The sequence below is a fragment of the Canis lupus genome, chromosome 3, assembly GCF_048164855.1.
Source record: "Canis lupus baileyi chromosome 3, mCanLup2.hap1, whole genome shotgun sequence".
NCBI classification, from domain to species: Eukaryota; Metazoa; Chordata; class Mammalia; order Carnivora; family Canidae; genus Canis; species Canis lupus.
Genome location: NC_132840.1, coordinates 81,811,460 through 81,834,585, shown reverse-complemented (window position 1 = coordinate 81,834,585; position 23,126 = coordinate 81,811,460). Strand labels below are relative to the sequence as shown.

Sequence of the window (23,126 nt, the reverse complement as noted above, 5' to 3'; positions counted from 1 at the left end):
TGCTTGCCATAGGACGGTGAAACTTTCTTACGTACAGAGCAGGTCTCTTAAAGAGCAACTCTCTAATGGCCATTTAGGTGCCACTGCACCTTATTTCTTAATTGTGTAATTGGTCAAGTCACTGGATTTTTTTTTTCTTTTTTTTTCCCTTTTGGGGTTAGGGATGGAATAGAGGGCAGAGTGGGAGGGCTTTGTTTTATCTGAGCGTCCAAACATTTTGTTGCATGTATTTGTTACTCCTTCTCCTCTCCTTCCTCTTCAAGAGAGAGAGAGAGAGAGAGAGAGAGAGAGAGGGACTGGTGGGGAAGGGCAGAGAAAGAAGGAGAGAGCAGGCTTTCAGCATAGTAACAGCACCATTGGAGACGGGGACGTTTTCCCTTGTTCTCCTTTGAGTGTGCACACCTAACATTTTCAAGGTCATGCGGATATGCACGTTCCCTGCCTTCAAGGTGAGCCCGAAGCTCTCTGATTCCCTGGGTCTGAGCGCTCTCTACACTGGAGTCCTAGTGCCAAGCTTGCATCTGGCGGGCTTTCTAAAAAAAGAGCATTGAACTCAGTTAAACTTCCAGGTGGGATGGTTGGGCCCTGAAGGAGGGAAATCTGGGGAGGAGGAGCAGGGAGGGAGTGGGTGGCAAGACGCCGCTGACCCACTCTGTTTCCACCTTTGTATCACAGCTCTTCAAACCTTACACTTAAAAATAGGTCGACGGGGATTTGGGATAAAGTGGGATAAGCTTTACTTAATTATCCCAATGTGCAGAATGCCTGCTTTTAAATCCTGCGTTGGATTTCATCACAGAAGCTCAGAAGATCGCCCAACATCCAAACGCATTTGAAAATTGACCAGGGGGGCACTCTACCCAAGGAGAGAGCTTGTTCAGTAATAGTGTCACAAACGTAACAATCGCACAGAGACAGGAGCCTCCAATGGCTCATCTGTGTGCTGGCTCCTGGTGTCATTCAAAGGAGCAGCGCAGCAGACGGGATTAAGGAGTGAGGCCCGGCTCTGATCATTTTTCCACATCCTCCCTGTCAGGCTGGGTCTCCTCAGCAGAACAAACCTCAAGTTCAATCCAACAGAGACACACAGAAAAAGACAAGGAACGTCTACAATCAATAGGTGGAGAGATATTAATAATGGAGACGTGGAGGATGAGGGAGGGGAGATCCTTTAAACTTTGCTTTTTAGACCCCCGTTGTAGTTTCAGTTATCTTTACTTTTCAGTAATCTTGCAGGGATGCGGGTGGTGCTGCGGTTTCTTCGTTGCAAAGAAGAACACAAGCCCTCTGGAGGTAAACTGTCACTAAAAACACGACTTTATTCCCCTCTGTCTAACAGCAAGTTGGTTTATTTTGAGAACACGGAAAACGGTTTGGATTACCCTCCCCTGATCGCTTTTTAAAATCATCTTGCCTTTTCCCGTGCAGCCACTAGGCAGCTTTTTAACCATCCTGGAGCCCTTTCCCAAAACGTGGACCAAATGGAGACAATAAAGCTTTTTGCAGCAAAAAAATAAATAAATAAAATAAAATAAAATAAAATAAAATAAAATAAAATAAAATAAAATAAAATAAAATCATCTTTCCACGCCCTTAGTGGAGCAGACGGATCCAGAACATAGCTTCCCACAAACTCTTTCAGGACCACAGATCCATCCTACGCCCTCCTCTCACGAAGGCATCGCCCGTGGGAGGGCTGGTGCTAAAACTCTACCATTAGATCCCACATTAAAGGGTTAGCTTTATATTTAAAATTTTTTTGTCATTTTGCTGTCACCTCGCTAAATGTCCAAAATCACATGATTGCACAGGGCAAGAATTACATCCATTTCGGTTTTTCATTGTCGGAAACCTAAAATACTATCATTTTGCAAAGAGCTGCAATATGGCTGATGTTCAATAAATGGTGATCCAAGATGCCCTTATTGAGTACCGAATATGCATGAGGCATGGCAATGTCTGCAAAACCTCAAGAGTCCTTCCCCTCGGGCAGTTTTCAAGCTAACAGACGGAGAGCCATAAGCAGAAGACACTTGAATACGTATTACTGAGGTAGAATAAAATGGGCACAAATAGTACACTGCAAAGATACAGAACAAGAAGGGATCTGCCTGAGATGACCAGGTGAGAGGCCTCACAGAGAAGGCGACACATGAATCAGGTTTCTTAGAAAATTAGGATTTGGGTAGAAAAGGGCAGGAAAGGAGCTTGAGGCTGAGAAGCTGGATGAGCCCCAGCTCGGATCAAAGCGATGGTGAGGCCCAACCATGCTGGCATATTAACCTCTGCCTCCACAAGGGTGCCGGACCAATGTGGTGAGATCAAATTCAAGTTTCCTTGCAGAATTACTTCACTTGCCTGCTTCTAGAATTAAGGAATGTTCTTCAATACCCAGGAATCAGATGAACCAGGTGGCTTGCAAAAATCACCTTCTCCCCGAAGGGCAGAGTCCACAAAGCGACCATGGGGTTCTGACTCCCAAATGTCAGACAGATGAGGGAGGGTCCTCGGTTTCCCAGATGTCACTACTGTGAAATTTCCACCCCGACCCCCCATGCCCACACCGACAGGTCGTGTGAGAGGCCTCACACACTGACGGATGCAGAGCTTTCTGCCAGACTTTAGAACAAGACTTTCACCTCGGAGGTGAGAACGGATATGAGAAATTTCAGCCCAAAGAGTGATTTTTTTTCCCTCCAGGCTGTCATGAGCACCTGAAAACAGGGGTTTATAATGGAAGTGACATTGCAACTGTGACTACCTGTCCTCAAGTAGAAGCACTGTAATAAGAAGCAGCATTTAAATGGTGCTCGGAAGGATGGACAGGATAGGTACTCATCTTTTCTAGATCATCACCACTCCTAATCTCTTCCATTTCCAGCTAAAAAGACATACAGGTTTCACAGGGGGGAAAAAATAAAAAATAAAACAAACTTAGTGCAAAAACAGGAAGTTTGGTAACCGGAGAAAAATCAATTATGAAGGATTCTGGTCTCTGACTTGAGGCAGTTGTCACAAGGAAGCTGTGATAACCGCAGGGCTCTGGGAGAGTTCACCAGAGTTCAATTCCCTCCCGGCCTGCCCAGAGCCTCTCTGGGCAATTCCCAGGTATCGTCCCAGAGCCCGTTACCTTAGCATTCCATTCGCGTGTAGAATCAAGGTGATGGGATTGGGCTCCATTAGCATAGCATACACTGCTGCTCTTTGCAAAGAAGCCATAACCAATATGAACACAAAAGGAGGTGCTTTCATCAACAGTTATATAAACTAGTCCGTCGATCTGCTTCCACATGCTGAGCTCATACGGAGCATCATCAGATTATTAAAAATGTCCCAAGACACAGAAGGGAGAAGTTGAAATTCACATGAGACATCAGGTTAAAAGAAAGAAAGAAAAAGAAAGAAAGAGAAGAAAAAAAGAAAAGAAAGAAAAGAAAAGAAAAGAAAAGAAAAGAAAAGAAAAGAAAAGAAAAAAAAGAAAAGAGAAACCAACCTAGCATAAAATAAAAATCGCCCACTCCTCATCAGAAAGCCACATGGGTGCACGCACATACATCATGTATATATGGTTTGAAGCTATAAGCAAGTTTTTATGCGCCTCTGCCTATATAAATATCCTTTTGATACAACAGAACACTGCATCACAAGCTGTGAGTCTCTCTTTCCCTCCCGTGAATTGGGGGCAATCTAGCTGATTTAGCTTGACTTTCATTCTGTTAGTAGTTTTAACCCTCTTGGACCGGTTTGCTGGTTTAACAACAAAAACCCTTCCTCCACATTTAACTTAAGACAGAATGGATCAAGGTGTGTTTGATGCCCACCCCCCGGGCGGGGAAAGGCAAACTGGTGTGGGGAAGCCTGTGTACTTGAACGCTGAGATATCCGGTAAAAAAACAAACAAACAAACAAACAAACAAAAAAAATCCCCACAGATTTTCCCAAACCGATTTCCCCATAGTATTTAATATTAAATATTCCCCCTGCTGACCTTAATTATTTTCCTAACACGACGACTATCTGTAGGAACACACTGGCCGATTCTGACACAAAGTCAGTGTGCATCCTATATAAAGTATGAGATAGATTAGAGGCCACGGTCACCAGGATGGGCTGAGGGTCGAGGAGGCCATATCCACGTCCCAGGCTCGTGTTTCTAGGTGGAAGTTCTTGCACAAGAGAGACGCATCTGGCCCCTACTCTCCCCTCACTGGATCTGCTCTCTTTCATACTCCTACTGGGGGTGAAGACTGGAGGGAAGGGGAATTACCTCTGTCTAGTTCTATGCAGAAAGTTTCAGCAATTGTCCTTGGCAATAAGTCTAAAGTTACAGCCTCCAAACTGTTCCATCTCCAAACACGAAGTCTTGGAACTTCATCTCCGACTTCTGTATCGATTGTTCAAATGGTCCTGAAGTTGGGAGAATGGAAAGGTACTTTATTGACTCTCCCTAAATTTAACTAGTAACAAAAGGGCTTTTCCACCCACTATGCTCAGTAAATTGATACTACAGAACTGAGCTCACGTCACTGGTGCACCGTTCACATGGTTTCTTTTCCAGTCCACGGAATACTGTCAAGACCAGCACAGTGGCCTGTTAATTCTTAAAGTGAATTATTTGACTTAAAGCCCTTTAAACACTTTCAAATGCACCTGTGAAGAGTACATATTAAGTTGCACAGACGTCCTTGCCGTGAATGAGCTGATCAGATCCCATCTTAGAAGCAGGTCTAGGGCACGAGGAGAAAGCCACGAAGCCCTAAGCAGAGGTTTGGATGGTGGGATTCTGGGGGGACTGGCATCGATAACGCTCCTCAGCAAGGGGACAGAGACAAGAGCACTCAAAAGAGGTCGTTGACCCAGGCAAGCCACAAGCCAACGCCCATTCCTGATCACGTGCCTGTGAATGCTCCGGAGAGAATCCATCACTACTTCTTAACTAGATGCCTGGGGTGCCTACTGTAGGGATGATGGCTCAGCAAGTTCATCTCTACATTCAAAAGTAGCATTAAGTCCATGCTTTGCAAATAATTACTGACCATCTACTACATGTACCACACACTATTTACTGCTTTATGTGCATTCGCTCATCTCATCCTCACATTGAATTAAATAATATCTATGACCTAGGTATGATTATTACTATTATGCCCAGTCCACAGGTGAGGAGACCAAGGCCTGGAGAGTTTAAGCAACCTATTCAAGGCCTACACTTAGTCTGCGAAGAGGAACGTTTGCCCCCAGGAAACATTTGGCAATGTCCTGAGACATTTTTTCTTGTGACTGGGTGAAGGAGGGTATCACAGGGGGGGAGGGCACTCCTGGCATCCAAGGGTGAGCACAGGGTTGCTCAAAATCCTCTAATGCACAGACAGCCTTCTTTCCCCAAACAGAATCATTCGTCCCAAGGTACCAACAGTGCTCAAGTTTTGAAGCCCTCCACTAATATGTTATTCTAGAAACCTCAGATATTTGTAAAGCACTTCAAAATTTACAAAAGGCTTTTGACCATGTTTTCTCATTTGATCTTACAACATTTCTCTGCAGTAAGGAGAACACATTGTGCCGTGTTTGTTCTGCAGACACAGAATGACTCTCAAGTGGTGGCGACTTGCGTGAGGTGGTGCAGATGGGATGCCAACACAACAACCCATGGATCCTAACATCCAGCCCATGGCATCTGGTGAGGAGCCAGGCTGTCAGACACATTACATGTGATAAGGCTGCCTCTTCCCAGGACAGTTTATGTCGTTACAAACTCTTCCGATAGCCTATGAAAATCACAGGGACCAAAGGTTTATTTCCCTCTCATTGCTGTGATAGATAATTTGAAGTTTGTGAAGCACATCTTACGGAAATAAAAGACCTACAATTTATCAATGACTACAGCCTGAGCAGTAAAGCACACACCATTTCCTACTTCCTTTCTTCTTTTGGGAGTGCTCAGTACCGGCAGGTGGGAGAAAGGAGAGTCATCTGTTCATCGGATTTTTAAAAATACCTATCTGGAAAAGGACTTTTAGTTTTAAAAGAAGCCCAAGTAAGTGACTTTTGTGATGACAGCCCACTCTCCAGATTCTTTAGTCAGCCTGCACACATCCTACCTGAATAGGTGGGTGACAACATGGAGAGAGAATCATGATATCACCTCAGTTACCCTCAGCAGAACAGGGCTTTTCTGAAAGGGTTCCATAATTCTCATACTTCTCACAGCCCATGAGACAGCCATGCAGAGGCGTCCCAAGGGGAGAAGGGGAGCATGGAGGGACCCACAGAGCTCACCTGGAAGTGGAAGTGCAATGTGCACCTGTGCACCTGTGCACCTGTGGTTGGAGGATCTGCCCTGGGGATGGTCTCCAAACAGAGAGAACTCTCCTTCCTCAAGACTCTAGTTCCGTACCACTTTGTCACCTGTCTCATCTCAGATTTTCACTTTTAAGAAGCTCCTGAAAAAAATCATCACTCTTTTCAGAGAAGAGGGTCACCAATTTAACGTTCAACAGAACCTAACACTCGCGATCGTCTATATTAGACAACTCACAGGCTTTTCAATCAAGGAGACCTCAATTCAAATCTGGTGTCTCCCACTTTGAATGAACATCAAATTGCACACAGCTTGAAACAAGTAGGGATTGTGGCGACATGTGACTCTCCAGTCCAGAACATCGGAGTGAACGGATACATTAGGTCACCAGGGTTAGTGCCCCATCTTTCTCTGGTTCTAGATTAAAAAAAAAAAAAAAAAAAAAAAAAAAGCAGACGGGTCAAACCCACAGGACAAGTTGGAGGAGCTCTCAGTGGGGCAAACAGGAGAGAGCCCCTGGTGAGGGCTTTCTGATAGGAAGTCCAAGCCCTACCTGTCTCTTTCAAGACTGCTTACACGAATTCTGACCTATAAATGAATTCCTACCCCTCTGGCCACTAGGTCTTTTCTTAGGATGCCCAGGAAGGTTGTGAAAGGTATAATGACCAGTTCCAAACCCAACTCTCAGACACAGCTAAATATGGCCCTGTGCCCAGGCGAGCCAGGCCCAGCCTCAGGGCCGCCCTCCAGCTCCAGAACCTGGCCCCATAGTGCCGTCAAGGACAGCAACAGCCCCGTCATAGGCAAGCATCACTTGCTTGCAGTGTATGTCACTGTAAGTCTGCGCCATCTGTTCTGGGCCCTCATTACAAATTCATAATGAACATATGTGACAATTACATCTGTAAAAGGAAAAATGGGATTTTTGTGATTTAGGTTCAAGTAAATGCTCTGTGTGCAAGAAAGCATGTATTTGAGGGCTTTCTTGATTTTTGTTTTGTTCTTCCTCCTAAACTTGAGAAACTGTTTGCCACAGGTAAGTTTGTGTTCTAGGCTCAGCCATTGAGCTTAGAGTGACCAACAATAAGAGACAACAAGCTCCCTGCCCAAGAATAAAAAATGAAATGAAATGAAATGAAATGAAATAATGAAATGAAATGAAATGAAAACTAGGTTTCTCTCAGGAATTACAATCAAGTCAGGGCACAGTAAACAACCGTACTGCAGAGCATGGGCCACGCAATCTGATCTCTAGGGCTGAACCTTTGCTCAATCGCTTGTCCACTCTGCGACCTCAAGCAGGTTGCTCTAAATCTTGCTGTCTCTGCATGATGGAAATAATAGAGTCAGGAGGAGTAAGGAGAGAAGCACACAGAGCCATCAGCCAGTGCCTGGTACGCAGGGAGGGTACAGGGCACAAGGCACACAGGTGGCTTTATTATTGGTCCTCAATGTCCCCTAACCTTCAGGTGGGAGGAGGCTTGATTTTTTTTTTTTTTTTTTGAGAGAGAGAGAGAGAGAGCAGGGGAAGTGGTAGGCAAGGGACAGAGAATCCCAAGCAAACTCCCTGCTGAGTATGGAGCCTGATATGGGGCTCAATCTCACAACCCCTGAGATCATGACCTGAGCTGAAACCAAGTCGGACATTTAACCCACTGAGCCACCCAGGTGCCCTAAGGCTTGACATTTTATAGACATATAGCTTGGAGGAGGACAGCTGAGTAGTTCAGTTAGTTGGCCGTCTGCCTTTGGCTCAGGTCGCGATCCCAGGGTCTTGAGACCGAGCCTCACATCGGGCTCCTTGCTCTCCGTCTGACCTCCCTCCCCTGCTCCTGCTCTCTCTTGTTATCTCTCTCTCTCTCTCAACTAAATAAATAAAATCTTAAAAAATAATAGTTGGGAAGAGATCTGGTCCTCACTCTTCAGAGGGATAGAGTCTTATAAGAATAAACTAGAAGCTTTAAAACTGAGATAGCTATTTTTAATCGTGTGTGCAGAGATAGACGGGAGAGAGAGCGATGACACACATGGGGAACACAGGAAAAATCGGGGACCATATTTATCATTCTAATAACAATTTTCTCTGATAGTGTGATTAGAGAGTCCAAGAAAGGAGAAAGTTTAGAAAAACAAACAAAACCATAACCCAAACCAGGGGCTGTATATGAAGACCTTAGAGATTGTGTTCTGAAGCATTAGGAGGTCAACACAGAGATGAATGTAACCAAGGGGGGTCCTCAGCTCCTGGCCAACAGACAGCACAGGGAGCTATTGTAGAATGCCCTGGGTTTATTTGCATAGATGCAAGCCGGGTTAGGTTAAAATAAAATAGTTATGAAATGTGGGAAACAGAATTCACCACCTGCCTCACTTGCTCCTCAGGGGGGTTTGATAATTTGAAAAAAGCACAAGTTAATCCCCTCCTACTGACAGGCGCAGGGCACCACAAGAGCGGCTGGGAGGCTGTCTGCACAGCCCACAGCAGCAGCAGTAGTCAGAACGCGCAAGAGTCCAGGAAAACACCTGTGTGCAGAGCCAAGGAGCTAGTTAATCTTATCTGAGCACTGCAGAGGGGGGAGACGGCTGCCCCCAGAAAGCAGGTAGAAAAAGCCCCATAACATGCCTGTACCACATGGGGTAGATTTAATGAGCTTAACACTTCAGTCAGTTGCTTCTTGCCCCTAAAAGCAAAGAAAAAGCTTAGGGCCACCTGGTGAATGGTAATTGCTAGCTCTCCATCCAGGAGCAGATCAGGCCTAGCAATAATGGATTTCTTTTTTCCTAGAAGAGATAGTAGTGGACAGCCAGCAATGCTCGGCCAATCCAAGCTCTGCTTAGTACGGGGCTCTGAGGCACCCGTGAGCCCAGAGGAGCACCGACTGCCCAGGCACAGGGGGCTGAGATGCCTCTCTGGCAATCAATGCACCTGAGGCAATGCATGGAGGGTTTGGAGGTGTACTCAGCCCTATTTGGTATCGTCTGACAGATGAGGGGTAAGGGCGGGGGACCAATCCAAGAAGAGGGGGAAGTGATGTGTGTTAGCGCTTAGATGTCTCCTACTTACCCTTCACCTTGTTCCCTCTGGAGATGCCACAGATCACCAGCCAACTGAGAACTAACTCAATAGCCCCTTTGGCAATCTGGGAAATTACCCCATAGCGCCCACAATGTCAGGCTTTGGGTAAACCCCACCGTACAACACAGCTTTTTTCTTTCTGTTGAGGTCAAAATGCGGCATCCAGCTTCCCACCCAATGTCTATCCTTTGTCCAGGTGTGTCTGCCTTGAAGAGGGAGGAAATGAGAGCACCCACTGGACCTAAGCCCAGAAGACCACCCTCAGGGAAAAAGATGCTGCTGGACTGATTCCTGACTTCAAGGTATAGAACTCCATCCACTGGCAAAGATGACCTCCAGCACTAAACATTTGGCTTGACCACTTCTCCTGCACAGGGGGAGGGAAGTGACTTCTCCAACATTTCTCTGGGGTGGGAGGAGGCAGGAGATGTTTTCTCCTTTCTAGAAATGGAAGACAGGAAAATGAAACATGGTCACCCCAACAAGTGAGCGAAAAAGATAGGGGTTCACTAAGTCTTCCTTTCATCTTGGGCCTCCCCAGGAATGGGATGCCGAGGGTGGTTTTGCTGCTCATAGAGCTATTTCAGGACTCTGTACATTCTGACCTCCTCTGCAAGCCTGAACCCCTCACCTCCTTCTGAAGTGCTTTCATTGTGCAGCCAAGGAAAGGTGAGTGCGGGGAGAGGAGTCTGCAACATACCCGGTGGCGCTGAGAAGACTGAAATTTTAAAGTAGCTCTGGTTTGTTTGGGAACCAATTCAAAGGTTAATTTAGAGAGAGCCTCCTGGTAGGCACACCTGCTCACACACAAAGCCTGCACCATCTTTTATGTTTTAACTTGAAATTGGGTGATAGGGCTACAGCCACATCTTAAAGATCTTCTGGTTCAATCCTCCTCCCTCATTTTATATAGAAGAGAAATGAATGAATCCTCCGAGATGCAGGCTCTCTAAAGGTTGTGGAGTGTTTTCCCTCCTGCCTTGTCAATCTCTGTCTGTACCTCTCTCTCTCTCATTATTACCTTTCAGTCTGTAATTTCCCATTCTTGAGAGATTAAGTCTTGCTTATTTCAGGATGTTTCCCAATCATCCGCCCTCAAGTTCCTGCCCCCTACTTGGCAGTAATCTTCCTCACATGGAAAGGCAAGAAGGGGTGTAGCTGGATTAACGTGGGATGGGGTCTTGGGGAGAGAGGATTACTGTTTGCACTCAATCACATTTTAGGATGATAGCAGGGATGTACTAGAAGGAGCCATGGACTGGATGGTTTCCAACCTCTTCTGTGCCTCCAGTACCCCATCCCCACAGCCCATGCAAATCTGATCCTGCTGGTCCCCTGTTCATTGACCTTTCATGGCAACCCCCCTTTGATCCTGGGTACCTGACTCTTGGGAGTGGGGGGTTGGGTCTTTAGACATAATTCAGTAATATGAGGGATGTTTCTAAGGTAAGTTTTCATCTCTGATAATATAAAAATTAACAGACGCATTTTTCTGGGTCACTAGGATGCTCACCTCTTAACAGAATACTGCCAAGCAATTAAGTGTTTGTGTTTGTGTTTACGACAGTGGTGGTGACAAGCTATACTTGTTTAATACTGGAAGCTAATGAGAAAAGAGCACAGGCCAACCAAATACATACATCATGCTTCTTTCAAAGTGAAGGTCAAATGACCTCAACGTTCACCGTATGAATGAAGATTTCCCAGTCACTGGCACGGAAGGTGTACCGGAAGAGCTCAGTCATCACACGGTGCCCGGCAACAGAAGTATGACAGACATAAAAAGTCTATGCAGTGGCAGTCAGTGCCACACGACTACATAGACACACAACCCAGTGTATCACATCAAACTCTTGTTAATTCGTATTTTATTGGCTTTTAGTTTTGTGCGTATTTAGTTATCGTTTCTTTTGATTTTTTTTGAGTTTTATTAGAACTACAAAGACTGCATTCCATACATCTGCATATATAAAGTTATGGTATAATAAAGATATTTCAATCAACATTGAGGATTGATGGGTATATCGGTCAGGGGCCCTACAGGGAAGAGATGGCACTTAACTGAAGAAGGATTTAAATGAAAAGAATTTAGTGAAGGGGTGTGAACAGGTTTAAGGGAATGAACAAAGATCAGTTAAGGAATCAAAGAATTAGCAATGGTGGGCTGAGGAGAAAAGACAGGTCTACTGGAATGCAGAAGGAGACAGAACATCTGGAAGAGGGGATGCTTGATGGGAGCTATCACCTAGAGAGGCTGAACTGCTTCCAGAACGTGGCTTGGAAGCGGGAGGGAATAGAAGAATAAGTATCTGTTCTCTCTTCCCACCACTCTCAGATCACCCCAGTGCCTCCCACTGTCCCAAACACCTAGAAGCAGAGGAACCTGGATGGTGCAATCCACAGAGGACAGCCTTCAGTCCATAGGGAAAAGGCAAAGAAGGGTAGAGATGCAATGTGGGGAGGTAAAGAATAACCAGAATAATAGGGATTTGAATTTCTTCCTTTTAGAAGTGGAACATACACTATTCAAGTTTAGAGACACTGTCCTGAAAGTTGACATCCACAAGGTTACTGCCAAGACACTCCCTTGCCTGAACTTTGCCCACCTCTCCATCCTAATCCCTAGCCACGTGAAATCAGCAATCCCAACCAACTTCAACCATGTTTCAAGCCTCCATTCCTTCTCTAGCATTAAATTCCCTGCCAAATCTTCATCCCACCTGCTTCTTTACCTTCAATCTGAAAACAGCAACTCAATTTGCGAGATTTAGCACACATGTCAATCTTTCAATAAAGCCCTTCCTGACTCCCTTTATCACAGATGAAACAATTACCTATCACTCCTCTGGACTCTTAGTCCAGCGTCTGCATCCTTGTACAGCAGCCTTTGAGATAGCACAATAATGGTTCTCGTTAGCATAGACTCTATGTTCATAAGGAGCAAGGTATGGGTCTTATCTTTCACCCATTAAAAGAGTCTGTCATAAAACAGAACTCAGTAACTACTAGGAAGGAAGGAAGGAAGAAGGAAGGAAGGAAGGAAGGAAGGAAGGAAGGAAGGAAGGAAGGAAGGAAGGAAGGAGGGAGGGAGGGAGGGAGGAAGGGAGGAAGGGAAGAAAGGAGGAAGTGAAGAAAGGAGGGAGGGAAGGAGGCGGGGAGGGAGGAAGGGAGGAAAGGATGCATTATATAAGACCACATGAGCATCTGAGTTTTATCAGTATATGATCTTGGGCTTCTTTATTGGCCTACAACATTCTTATCAATAAAATGAAGAGACTAATACCAAGGTCCTCACGGATCCTGAGAACACTACATGAGGAAAGTTAATTACAAGCGTCTGACTTACTGAAAACAAGGAAGAATATTCAACTATTCAACCACTGTCTCCACTTATCCACTGTCTTTCAGGAAATGAAAACACTTGAAACTCTGATCCAGCCAGGTTTCTAGATCTACTCCTGAGCCTGATGGAGTAAGTATGTGCCCCATGGACAGATCCATCCGTGGGTGCCTGTACTTCCTCCTACGCACAAAAAATGCTGCTTGGCTGAGTAGGAAGGAAGAAAGTAAATTGTTAAAGATCTGTGGATGGAAACATGTGTTCTTCAGGGTGAAGAACAAAAACTAGCAGATTTTTTTTTCTTCAGATGACTGAATGACTGACTAAATGGATCGCTGGATGAATGGATTTTCTTCAGTAAGTGACTATGCTACTTGCATGACTGGTGTCCCTGCTACCCAGCTAATTTTACTCCTGGAGAGACATTTTAAACCAGTGCAGAACCCACAGGAACCCACAACGCTACGGGAAGGAACACAAAGAAATCAACACTCGCTGTCTAATATCAGCTCAAATCAACTTAACCATTAAGTTCTTAACTATAAGGTCATTCACTGCCAGAAGATAGCATCCTATTGGTAAACCCAAAACCAAATTAACATAAATTGAAAACAAGAAGTATTATAAGAGGCTCTAGCATCTTTCATGAGTTTTGATTTTCCACATAAATTCCCAGATGTCCAATGGACCTCTATTCACTCTTGCATTTCTGCCTCAAGGTCCTAAATGAATGTCAAGCATCTTATCAGCTGATAGAAAAAGATTTGCTCCCAGGCTTGTTCTGTTGGAGACTTGGAGCCAATTTTATGAGTCTCTGTTTAATGAGGCAATTCTACAAATACCAATGTTATTATTTTTTTTTTGTAGACTCAACATATTACAACTTTGCATTGTTGCAGTAGAAAACTTATTAGTTTATTTAACTTGGGTTTCAGAGGTGTGTAATCTACAGGTAAGCCGATAAGTTCAACAGTGGCCCATGTTGGGTTAGCATTCTTCAACTCAGATTTGCATGTACTCTTGTAAATGAAAAGAGAAAGGGAATAAATGATTTGAGCAAGAGGGTTGAGTTGAGGACTCTCCAGGGTGGAGGAAACCCCTCTGACTTCCAAAGACATGTGAGGTTGTGACTTTTAAAATCTTCTCCAATTTTTCTGTCTCTGATTTAAAATGCAATATGTAAAATCCTAATAACATAGGGCAAGCTCTTGTGAATAGATTTCCTTAAGATTTTACAATATCCTAGTACTTTTATTTCCATCCCACGGTAGTGTCTTCTTGCTGCTTCATCTGCACCTTGTGATTCAGTGTGTACTTCAGATCTTTCCTTTGATACTTCCCCGTTTTACCACATCTAGGCTGTTTGGGTTTTCTGGCTTCAAGTGTACTATTTTGTACCTCTTTGGTTTGAGTTTTACACAGCTTGTCAAGGTTATGTGAATGACTTGTCAAGGTCATTTTGAATTTTCTCTCTCTTTGCCATAAAGTACATGTTAGGCTTGTTTTTACATTTTCTCATTCTGTACTTGGAACCTGCAATGGTTTGACTATCGTCTAGGACCTCTCTTTGAAATGCCACTTGAAATGCACCTCTGGTTTGCTTACAAATTGGCAACAACTATCTTTTTGGATTGGTGCTGAAAAGGACCATTCATCCAACTAACAAGATCATAGTTTTTACACAATAAGAAACCATTATTGAGATTAAGAGACATCATTGTCTATTTCATCTGAGAATCAAAACAGGAAGCCATATTGGTCTAGAAGCCTCACTTGTCAAAGTGTGGTCCATGGACAAGCAGCCTTGGCAGCATCTGGTAACTTCTTAGAAATGCAGCATTGTAAGCCCTACTTGAGACCTCCTGAATAAAAATCTGAATTTAACAAAACCTTGGTGATGCATATGCATATTCAAGTTTGAGAACCAGTGCTCAAGATGATTTATTTTTTTGATAAAGTATCCCATGTTTTCTTAGGTGATTGTAAATTGATAGGTTAATGATTTGCCTTATGATTGCCTAGATATGGATGGGGCTGCAATTTTCAGGGTAATCATTTTTCAAGGATGGCATCACATGTGCCCTCTAGCAGTCCTCAAAGAATTTCTACCTAGATGATTGCTTTATAGAAATATTTAGAAATTGCATTACCACCTCAATGTATTTCAAACTTTGCTCTTTCCCACTCCTCTCACACTCAAAGGAACACTTTGAATGGTTGAACAGTTTATATAAAGAAAAAATAAGATTACTGGCTTTCTTAGCAGGTACCAAGTGCTACATTCTTAACTGATTAAAAATGCAATGTTTTGAAGGAAAATGTAAACATAAATGCGCATACTCACATTTACACACAGTAATTTGGCTCTGAAGACACTGGCTCTTCAAATAAGCTGGTCTATGATCTCATGGGCAATTGTTCCACTTCTCTGGACCATCAGACTTCATTCAGTGTGTAATGTAGGACGTGTGGGTTTGGACTGAGAGTCGGGTTGCAATACTAACTCCATTACTAATTATGTGATCTTTGGCATGTTGCTTAATCTCCCTCAGTTTCAGATTTATCATTTGTAAAATGTCTCATATGCACTTATGAGAATCAAATAAAATAAGGCATGAAAAAAAAAAAGCATCTTCTGGGCTATATGGAGTACACAACAAATAGTTGTTTTGTTGTTGTTATAGTGATAATCAAATGTTATCAAGTTTCCAAAGATTGAGACCCTCCCTCAAAGTCATCCAATATATTATCTCCAGTGCCTCATACAGGTTCATTAAATATGGGTTGAATTAATGACCAAATAAATAATAGATGGATGAATGGATAGATGGGTCTAGATTTCCTAAACTGCAAAATGAGAAAATTTCACTAAGTAATTACCAAGTTCTCTCCTAATTTTGAATTTTTGACAGATATTATACATAATCCCTAAATTTGTATTTAGCACTGATTTCCAGATAAATTCCAATCTTAAAAGCGAAAATGTGGGCATGTTCAGGAGAAAAACTTTGCTATGGCCAAGGATAAAGTTACTAAGCATGCTAGAGGAAGCCAGGGGACAAAACTGTGATATCCCAGGGAACACGTTCAGCCAGTCATTCTGGTTGTGAATGTCATCCATTGTTGCTTTCAGCAAACCAGGGATCCAGAAAATAGGTAAGTGCTAATGACCCCAAGGAAAAAGCAGCCTATCTATTTTCATACGCACACCTAGAAGAAATTACACCTTCCTGACAACTTGATTTAGATGAAATGTCATGAGAAAAAGAATGTGCTCAATTTTTCAACAGGGAAAAAAAAAATCCAGTAGGGAACTCTGTCAGGTCTTGGGGGTGAGATTTTCTTGATATTAAGCTGATGATGCCCTGTGTATAATTTCAACCTCTTGACTTTTATTTGTATAAAAATAGTTTTCTTCACAGGTTCAAGCATTTGTAATCATTGTCCATGCTTGGAACCTGATCCCATCAGGGCAGGAGCTTGGAAAATATTTCTTGAATGGAATTAACCCTCACAACTATAATTCTTGACAGTAGATAGAACAGGTTTAGGTATTTTTACTTTATGGAACAAGATATCAAGGCTTTGAGGGGTGAAAAAATGCTCAAGTGCACTTGGTAAACAGTAGTAAAGTTAGATCTTGAACCACTGACCATTGCCTCAAAGTCAATGCACTACCAGGACACCACACTACCTTTCTGTGGCTACAGAAGCTGGATTGGGACCAGGATCATTCAAACATGCTGGGTACCAAATAAATATATAATGATAAACAAATCAAGCATAATCACCACCTCAGATAATGTTGTCGGGAGCTACATAGGCTGGTAAAGGACAAAGATATATTGCCCATCTCCCACCAGGACTATCCTTTGGCAATTAGGTAACCCATTTTAAATATTTTGAAAAACCTATAACCTCTCAAATGACCTGATAATAGACTTTCAAATGAAAAGGCTTTGTGAGCAGGGAGATATCCATGTAAATCTGTCTTTTACTGCTTGTTGGCTGAACAACTTGGGAATGAATGTTGGAAGGTTCACTTTTCTAAACATCAGCTTTGTCACCTGCAAAAATTGGGATATAATGCACATTTAAAGAAGTCAGGAGAATTAAGTGAACTATAATGCAAGGAAGCCTGGGTGGTAGGCCCTATCCTATAAGAGGAGCTCATAAAACTTCATTGCCCTCCTCTTTTTTATTTCCTATCCTAAAAGTCAATGGCAAACACCCTGTTTTTCTTCACAGACATAAAGTCCTATGAAAAGCAAACAAAAGAGGAATAGAAAGAAGAAACAGTGATTGGATACCTAAGCAGAATTTCAATTGCCTAACTGGACTCCACGTTTTAGCAAGAGACTGGATGAGATCTTACTAGCAGTCCCTAAAATATCCAAATAGGTGGCTCAGAGCCACTGAACATGTGGCTTATCTCCCTGCAAGAGCTTTAGCACAGGGGCAGCCATGATTGCATATATGAGAGCCTTAGGAATGGCTCTCACAAGAAACCAATGAGTGGAGTGGGCACTCACCATGGATTTCTGGCTCCAAGCATTCTGGGTGCCTATATAAAACACTGAGCATCTTTGATGAAAACATGATTATTAAAAACTATTATGGTGAAAAAAAAATAAAATAAAAATTAAAAAATAAAAAATAAAAAAAAATAAAAACTATTATGGTGCTTCTGTGATTTGTTTCCAATCTGCCTTTCTATTCTGTTCCACTATTCATTCCTCCTTAAACACCAGGCACTTAATCTAAGCTGAAATATTTGATTTTCCTTCCATTTGTTCTGAGTTTTTATGACTTGGATCATGCCATTTCTTCCCCATGGAATGACATTTTCCCCCTTTGAGGCTTCAAATCTTATCTATCCAAGAAGACTCAGGCCAAACATTCCTTTTCCATCAAGCTTTCCCTGAACTACCCACCTCCTGTCCCACTGCCATCTGGAATTAAACTCTGTCTGGTCTCTCATGTACTTCATATCTATTTCTTGCTGTATTCTCACTTTCTATTTTGCATTATTGTTATTTCTGTGTGTGTGTCTCATCTTCCCTTCAAGACCTGAACTTCTCTGAGATGGGAACCACATTGGATTCCGTTTTATATCCTGATGGAACAAAACACAGTGACCGACATATAATGTAGGCTAAACAAATACTCTGAAATGAGTGCAAATAATGGCAGCAGTGATGATGATGATGATGATGATGACAATGATGATGATAATGAGGAGCAACTAACGCTAATTAAAGGTAACTTTGTGTCAGGCCTTCTTCTTGGGTTCTTTATATGTCATATCTCATTGAATCCATTTACTAAACCTATGTAGTGGCTATAGTTATGATTGCCACAACTGCAGAATTGAGGATCAGAGATACTGAGTCATCTACTGAAAATCCAAAGCTTGGAGCAAAAAGAAGTAGGATTAACCAAATTCTCCTCCTTCAGAAATAGTATTAAGAACTATAATAATTACTGTGATAGTTAATTTTATATGTCAACTTCATTGAGCCACAGGGTGTCCAGATTCAATATTGTTTCTGTGTATGTGTCTATGAGGGTGTTTTCAGATGAGTAAGCATTTGAATCTGTGTACTCAGTGAAGTAGATGGTCTTCCTTGTGGGCATCCTCCAATCCCTGAAGGGCATGAAGAGAATCAGAAGGTAAGGAAGAAGCTTGATCCATTTTCTTCCTTCCTCACTGCTTGAGCTGAAACATCTCATCTCATGTTCTACTGCACTTGGACCGGAGTTTACACCATCGGCTCCCCTGGTTCTCAGATCTACAGACTTGGACTAGAATTATAGTTTTCCTGGATCTCTGGCTTGAAAATGGAAAATTATGGGGCTTCTTAACCTGGACAATTGCAGGAGTCAATTCCTCATAATAAATTATATAGATATACTTAATAGTTGATGGTATGACTAGATATAGATACATAGATAAATATAGATGATATGAATAGATATAGATACAGATAGAGATAAAGATAGATGATGGATAGATAGATAGATAGATAGATAGATAGATAGATAGATAGATATTCTATTGGTTCTGGTTCTCTTTTGCTGGAGAATCCTGACAAATATAATTACCTGGCTCACCTCCTCCCTTGTTCTTATGTTCTCATAATTTTAGGAAAACATTCCTGTAATTTTAGAATTATGTAGCTTCTGAAGAAAACTTTCAGACTCATTCCTTCTTTACATTCTTTTTCCCCCTCTCTTTCAAAAAATGAGGCTTTTAACAACCACTTAGTGAAAGGATATCTGTGGTTTATTCTGACCAGAGCAGAACTGAAAGGACACCCCCCACTGAACAGACACGAACCTTTGATGCATACTGAGTCCCAGCTGAATCAAGTGCTTTCAACTTCCTTTTAAAAGGAGTTATTCCCACTGGAGTCTATTTAAAGCCCTGTAGATATTAACAAAAGCAGACAGCATGGAGGAGCACTACATCCATTGAGAATGGTGAGAGAACGGGGTGGGGGGGTGGATCCCCAAGTTCCTCCCTCATCCCACAGGTCAAGTTGAGGTGGTGAGTCTTCTTGCAGAGTGTGCACGCCCTAAAGAAGTGTGTCTATCTTCACCAGTTAGCACTCTAATGAGGAGGTACGTGGTTACATATGATCAAGGGCTCAAATGTGTGACTGCCATATGCTTCATGCAGAATAACTGGAGAAGGGGAGAGAAATAATAAAAAATATCCTGGGGTCTGGAACAAGTAAGGTGTGATAGCGAAAGAAGCAGGTGATGGGATCTCAGGATATCTGGACTCTCTACAGTTCATCTTTCCCTCCTGAATCATCCTCGGGGGTTCAAAGGCAAGCGGAAGCAGTACCAAGTTGGGGGTTCATTAAAGTTGGTGTGGGCTTTCATCGCTACTAAAGCTCTTAACACATAGATGGAGAATAAGGATCTCAGTCATTTCTTGATTTCACCCCCTCTCTTGAATTGCCATAGCCCATCATTTTACTTTGCATTGGGCTCTGCGTCTAGTCCAGGGCACCATTTTCTCTGTATTCTGAATTTCCTCAGCCATTTCTGCTTACACCCTCCATACACAAACACAGCAATGGCCTTATACTTTATGGATATTCAAGAAACTTTTATGTGGGGGGGTTATTTTACAGAGTTAGTCTAGTCTTTTTATCTTTGGCACTTAGCACCTGATCAATAAGTGCTGGCTGGCATGGAATGAGGGGTGTGTGGCCAAAGAAGGGTCTTTTGAAGCTCAATGAGCTCAGTTGCCTGATTTCGGATAGCTGTTGTGCCTTGGCAAGAAGGTATTCATTTCCAAATTTGAAGCATAAATTCCATTTAATTAGTGACATGAACTAGGTACCCACAGCTGCTGTTTCTTGTGGTGGCCAAGGGCCTGGAGGGGGAATAGCAGCAATGAGTGCAAAATGAATCAAATGGGCAGGGAGGGAAGAGTGGGCACAGATGGGCTCTGCAGACCTCTTCCTACTCCACTGATTTTGACCCAATGGCAGTGCCATCAGAGATGCAGAGACACATAGCTCCTGGCACACTGGCCTCTCAATTTCTCCAGGAGGGCTCTTGGGGGCCCAGTAGCCTTTCACCTTTTTTATTCTCATACAAATATACCAAGAGAAGCTACGAAGCAGCATAGATTAGTGGACTAAGCATAGAATTTGGAATCAAAAGACTGTGTTTAACACTTGACTCCATCTGAAGATGTTAGCCTCCTGTCATTAAGCAACTCCCTTCCAGGCTTAGAGACTTGGTTTTCTAAACTGCTAAATAGGAATGACAATTCTGGTCCTGCCCACCTCCCATGAGTTCATTTATAGCAAGTGGTAAGTAAAAAGCATCATATCAATGCAAATGAATTAACACTTACCAAACAAGGGACCGTGGCCTATTGCCCTATTAGGAACTTTTCTGCTCAAAAATCTCATCTACTTTCAACAACACTCTTATGTAGTCATACTGCCCTCAGTTTGCATGGGAGGAAACTAAGGATAATTTTTATATTTGCCAGAAGTCAGAGTTCACACATCTGGATTCACAATCCCTTTCAACCCGCTAACTCTTTTCATCTGTCCCTACTTCCACATAAGTAGTGTCACTGACCTTGACTGTAATTCCCCTGTGGCTCAGGTCTGGGCTTAAAACTGTATTTTTTATTTCAAAGATTTTATTTATTTATTTATTCATGAGAGACACACAAAGAGAGGCAGAAAGATAGGCAGAGGGAGATTCAGGCTCCCTGCAGGGAGCCGGATCCAAGACTGATCCCAGGACCCCGGGGATCACAACCTCAGTCAAAGGCAGAGACTCAACCACTGAGCCACCCAGGTGCCCCTGGGCTTGAAGCTTTATAGTGCAGTATAGTTACTACCCTCTAAGCCTCCAGATTCAGGTGTGAGATTCACTCACACAATCCACACAATCAAACCTTGTGTAAAGCATTATTTTAGGTTTTATGGAATGTTTTAAAATGTTTTAGTGGTAGTTTTCTCCTTCATGGAGCTTGCACTCTAGAAAGAGAGACAAACCAGGAAAAAGGATTCATAATAGCACATATCAGAGACAGATGACAACAACCAATGGTATTGATTATTTACTGTGTTCAGTATACACCAAACTTCTGTGCAGTTTACATGTACTAGTTCTGGAAATAAATGAAGACCATCCAAATGAGGAAAGGTAATTTATTCAGAGCTTACTATAGTAAAGAGAGTCAGGCGTCATCACCTACTTGTCAGAGCCTCCACTGCAGGCAGAGGAGCAGGACAGCTTTATAGAGGACGGGAAGGAACACTACAGGTGCTCCCCAACCAGAAGTTGTTAGTGTGGGAAGCTGGAGATTGGTGATTAGAAGTAGGACACCTTATATGACCTGGGAGGGGAGCATATTTGGTTTTCTCCATTTGGTCCTAGGTTGGAAGTGTGAGCAAAAATCAGGGAAGCTGGTAATTATTGATAACTCTTGACCATTAGGAGCTGATGGTTTAATTTCCTGAACTAGTCACTGAAGATTGTGGGGTGTTCTATTTTTATATATGGTCTGATCATTGTCTGCTTCTCTATTCAGCCTAATTCACTTAAAGCTCACAACAATCATGGGACATAGACACTGGCCAGAAGACACATGGGACATAGACACATGGCCAGAAGAAACTGAGGCACAGAGAGATTAGTTAACCTGCCCAGAATCACATAACTAGTAAGAGGCAAAAGCACAATTCTAACCAGTTTCCTCCAGAAGCTGTACCTGCGCCCACTATGCTAATTCAGTTGAATAGGAAAAGATCAATAACACAAAAGGAAATGGGCAAAGAACCTGAGCAGAGAGTTTACAAAAAAGAAATGCAATAACCCTTAATACAAAAAAGGATGCGCAGCCTCAATCAAATTAAGGGAAATAGAAACTAAATTACAATCAGAAACCCTTATTATTTACCTATCTAGTTGGCAAATATCAAAAAGTTTGATGATATACATTGTCGGTGAAATTGTAAATTGAAAAATCTGTGAAGGGGAATTTGACAATATCTATCAAAATTACAAAGATAAAAAAAAAAAAAAAAAAAAAAAAAAAAAAAAAAAAAACAAAATTACAAAGATACCTCTCCTTGACCAAACAGTTTTATTCCTGCATATTTATTATACAGATATTAACCCATGAGTGAAATGACATACATACAGGGATATTCATTGTCACCTTTATCAGAGAAAACACTGGAAATGACCTAACATGACCACCAACAAAGGGATGGCACGTCCCTAACAACATGTGCACTTCTTGTTCCGGATGCTTTATGTGTATTAACTCATTTAATCCTGATAATAGTCCTATGAGCTGGGTACTCTCATTATATCCATTTATTAAATGAGTCAAGTCAGTCAAGGTAATGAGAGATTAAGCAAGCTGCCCGAGGTCATCCAGAGGGCTTAGACTTAGGCGGTTTGGCTCCAGTCTGTCCTTAACCCTATGTTATACCCAACACCCATTAGAAGGATACTGGGTAGGGCAGCCCGGGTGCCTCAGTGGTTTAGTGCCACCTTCAGCCCGGAGTGTCATCCTGGAGACCCGGGATCGAGTCCCACGTCAGGCTCCCTCCATGGAGCCTGCTTCTCCCTCTGCCTGTGTCTCTGCTTCTGTGTGTGTGTGTGTGTGTGTGTGTCTCATGAATAAATTTTTAAAAACCTTTTAAAAATAGATAAGTAAATAAATAAATAAATATTTGATTAAGTATTTAATTAATTAACTAATTAACCCTGTTGTTCACATAGAAAGAAACCCAGTGTGTATGGGGATTTAAAGGACAGGATATCCAATTTCAGCCTACACCATAAGTAGGAGACAGGAGGCTTTACAGGAACTGCTCCAGCCACTTATTGAAAGCATCTCCAAAACTGTTGAA

At 42.5% G+C, this 23,126-nt stretch overlaps 1 long non-coding RNA gene across 15 annotated transcripts in view; it reads right to left on the bottom strand.

Moving 5' to 3' along the window:
* LOC140631224 (uncharacterized) overlaps nt 1-23,126 on the bottom strand; it is a 94,400-nt gene that overhangs the window by 58,020 nt on the left and 13,254 nt on the right. For 9 of the 15 annotated variants that reach the window (XR_012028852.1, XR_012028857.1, XR_012028848.1 and 6 more), the window contains one exon: nt 4,268-4,407. This is a non-coding gene — a long non-coding RNA (uncharacterized lncRNA). Of the gene's footprint in view, nt 1-4,267; nt 4,408-6,279; nt 6,462-6,538; nt 6,719-23,126 lie in introns of all 15 variants that reach the window. The other 6 variants (XR_012028861.1, XR_012028856.1, XR_012028860.1 and 3 more) reach the window with 3 other exon arrangements.